Source organism: Camellia sinensis, chromosome 1, assembly GCF_055761805.1.
Source record: "Camellia sinensis isolate YWXY chromosome 1, ASM5576180v1, whole genome shotgun sequence".
In the NCBI taxonomy this organism is placed as follows: Eukaryota; Viridiplantae; Streptophyta; class Magnoliopsida; order Ericales; family Theaceae; genus Camellia; species Camellia sinensis.
The window spans coordinates 66,650,043-66,653,788 of record NC_138961.1 but is presented as its reverse complement, the minus strand read 5'-3'; the positions used below and the strand labels follow the sequence as shown (position 1 = coordinate 66,653,788).

Below are 3,746 nucleotides of genomic sequence, written 5' to 3'. Positions count from 1 at the left end.
CTTCCGCTGCGCAATTCTGTTGATTTAACCCCATCTGCATGCCTTACCATGTTCTACATCACAATCATTCACAATATACACAAGGAATATACAATGGACAGGGGTGATAATCATTAGCGTTAACAAATTGCATTTAACGTTGCCATCACTTTCTTTCATATGCACTAAGGGTTTAATGCATGATGCCTAAGTCTTTTCTAGACATCCTAAAGCTCAATGGATTCGTGTGTGAGATAGCAACTCGTGCTCTGATACCACTTGTCACGCCCCAAACCCGCCCCTAAAAGTTTGGGCATGACCTATTCAGAAACGGACATGTAACCTGGTAACATAACATACGGGGCCTTATCGGAAGCACGAAAAAAATGGAAATAATGAAACAAATAAACTCCATTGAGCTACTTCTACATGCCAGGATCTCATTCATCACATGCATTATAGTGGATAGATAAAGTTCCAACTATAACCCGGAGCATATACATACACATTTACAATGCCAGCCCCATGATTGGGCGTATACAAAAAAAAATGAACATGAAAGTATATACAACAACCTTAGAGGGACACCCATAAGCAAGTCAACATCTTAACAACTTGACAAAATAAATGGCTTATACAGTGCCTGGACATACGAAGGTTGACAAAAGAAAGCGGACGTCTTGGCTAGGACTGACCACCTGGTTGCTGACCTACAGAAACAGACATAATAGAGAGTGAGCCGGGCTCAGTGAATAGTAATACATAAATAAAATGATGCTTAACTTGAAACATAATACATGTCAATGTAATAGTCTGATTCTGTGCTAAGTACATAACGGCCTTAGGTCCAATCTTGCAACATAAACTTGATGGCTATAAGCCCTTGAAATGTGGTGGCACGAGGCCCTTGAAACATTGGCATAAAGCCCTTGAAACTTGTTTGACCTTGTAGTATATTCAAACTTGTAACATATACTTGAAACATACCTGAGCATACTTGAACATCGTTCATTAATTCAAATGGAACATATTATAACCAGAGTGTTTCTTGTTGTATTATGTCATTTTCGTACGCTTAACAATAAGAGACTAATTCACATTCTCATGAGAGTCACATAATAATGCTAAACTTTGCACTTATATCGTAGATTCTGAATAACTTCCAATTCATAAACAATATAGCAAAATAACTTCAAATTCATATGGATACACATGGCTACTCTTATATTTACTCAGAATCTATTCTTCAAGAATGAACATAAATTCTTTTGGGTAAATGACTTAATTCACGTGTTCTATTAATCAATAGTATACACCGTTGTTTAATCGTTCTTATATGTTAACATAGTTGCCTTGCCTTGTAATTAATAGAGTCCTAATGGTAACCGTTACATCATTCCCACGAGTTGACATAATTAACGTAAAGTTAATAGGACAAAGTAAGCACATTTTCATTAGATTACAGATGACTTTATCGGTTTCACAATTCCACCGTTCGGCCCTTGGCCTGAGGGGTTCACACATTCACGATAGCCTTTAGGTTTCATAGATTCACAACTCATCACATCAGCCTTCGGCCCTTTGGATTCACAAGTTCACAAGTTTGGCCCTTGGCCTCATGGCTTCATAATTTCACAAATGGCCCCTGGCCACATAGGTTCATAGTTCACAAATGGCCCCTGGCCACATAAATTCACAAGTCGGCCCTTGGCCTCATAAATTCACAAGTTCACAAGTTTGGCCCTTGGCCTCATAGCTTCATAATTTCACAAATGGCCCCTGCCATATAGGTTCATAGTTCACAAATGGCCCCTGGCCACATAAATTCACAAGTCGGCCCTCAGCCTCATAAATTCACAAGTCATCCCCCGGCCTCATAAATTCACATATACATAAATTAGCTTTTGGGTTTCATAGGTTCACAATTCGGCTCTTGGCTTCATAGTTTCACAATTCACAACTCGGAAATTCATACTTCACAAATGGCCCTCGGCCACATCGTTTCATATTTCACAAGTTGGTGATCCATACTTCACAAATTCGAGATGCATATTTCACAAATCCTTTTTGATGTTTCCATAATTTCACAATGTTCCTCATATAGCATACACCTTTGGTGTTTCCATAATTTCACAATATTTACGTAGCATACATAACATACATGTCAACATAATTCTTATGACGAAGATCATAACGTCGATAACAATAATCAGTAATGGTTAAAGATACATCGAAGTACTACTACTCACAGTGCTACAACGGAGTGCTTGGCCCTCCTGAAGTATGCCCTGTACACATATATAACTTAGTCATTAGTTCTCTTTCCTTCCTTTATTATTCTTCACAAGCCTACCATTATCCATCCATTATACCACAATTTCCTCCATCTCAATATGTCTATATATAGAAATAGAAGATTACCATTCTTACAAACACAATATGGAATTTTTAATTAATCACTTCGATTTCAAGATAGGAAGGAATTGTATGGACATCTTCCATATTTTTTCAAAAATAAATCATTCTCTTGATTTTAATAACTAAGCAAGCCCACAAGTATTTAGCAAAATAATTTGGGATTAACCCATTTTGGAAAACTCTATATTTTAGGTCACAAAAATCAAAGTCAACATAGTCAATACCATCTCACATAATCACTACAATTCAACATAAGCAAGATGATTCAACTCAACATCATTAAATATAATTCAACATAATTCAAGAGAAATTCTTAAATTCCATTTCAACATTCCAAAACCAAGTTCATATCATTCATACCATTAATAGATTATTTCCCCAATTTTCCCTTCACATGCTAGCATGAATTCCAATATTCATAACAAAGTTCATTCGCAAATTTTAAACATAATTTTCAAACATTTCCAAATTCTAATTAAACTTGAACACATATAATTCAATACCTCAATTTCATTATGATACTTTCAATTTGGGCCAAATCATTGGGTATCATCATTAATCAACCTAGGGTTTCAAGAAAAATGAGGATTTTTAACAAAAATTCACACTTCTTAAATTACCACTTTTAATTCCAATTTCCCAATGATTCTACATCTAGGATTCACAATTCATCATTTTAACCCACCAATTTAATTGCCAACATCTTCAAACCATAAAACCACAAATCTCATACTATACACTACAAGCTCTAAACATGGAAATTTTGTATTTAGATACTAAAATGTCACAAATCTATCTATGGATATAAGTATTGAAGAGTATTCAAACCATTACCTCAATAATCAAGCAAAGAAGTGAGCTTGAGAAGAAGCCTTCACAAATCCAAGTTCTAATCGGGTAAAAACATTGATCCTCCCTTGTTCTCCATCCTTGATGCCAAAAACCATGGTGGATCATGAGCAAAGTAAAGGAATTCAAGGATTTGGGGCTAGGGTTTCGGACATGGAAGAGGGGAGAAGAAGAGAGGAAAAGAAATTGCAAGAAATGGCCCCAAAATCCCGTTTTTAGAGCTGCTGTCCCGCACAGGCCGCACGTGCGGCGCTATTCCCCGCACGTGCGGCTCTGCTTCCAGCACAGATGTGAAAATTTCAAACGGCTATAACTCTCTCATCGGGACTCCGTTCTAGGTCGTTCTTGTGTCCAAATCGAAGCCCTGAAAATAAGCTTTCCAATGGTTCTAACCTCACATTCAAATTCAAAGTGTGGAAAAAGAAAAGGACAAATGAATGACGGCTGATCGTAGATTAACTATTCGAATTAAATTCGTTGGTCCAATCTTACTTTACCAT

The 3,746-nt window shown here is 36.7% G+C and overlaps 1 long non-coding RNA gene across 1 annotated transcript; it reads right to left on the bottom strand.

The window, feature by feature from the left end:
• Nucleotides 1-409: 409 nt before the first annotated feature.
• On the bottom strand, nt 410-3,434 carry LOC145789761 (uncharacterized). Its single transcript, XR_014328071.1, has 3 exons — nt 3,232-3,434; nt 2,229-2,267; nt 410-689 (listed from the first exon to the last, which is right to left on the bottom strand). It is a non-coding gene; the product is annotated as an uncharacterized LOC145789761 (long non-coding RNA).
• Between the last annotated feature and the right edge of the window lie 312 nt (nt 3,435-3,746).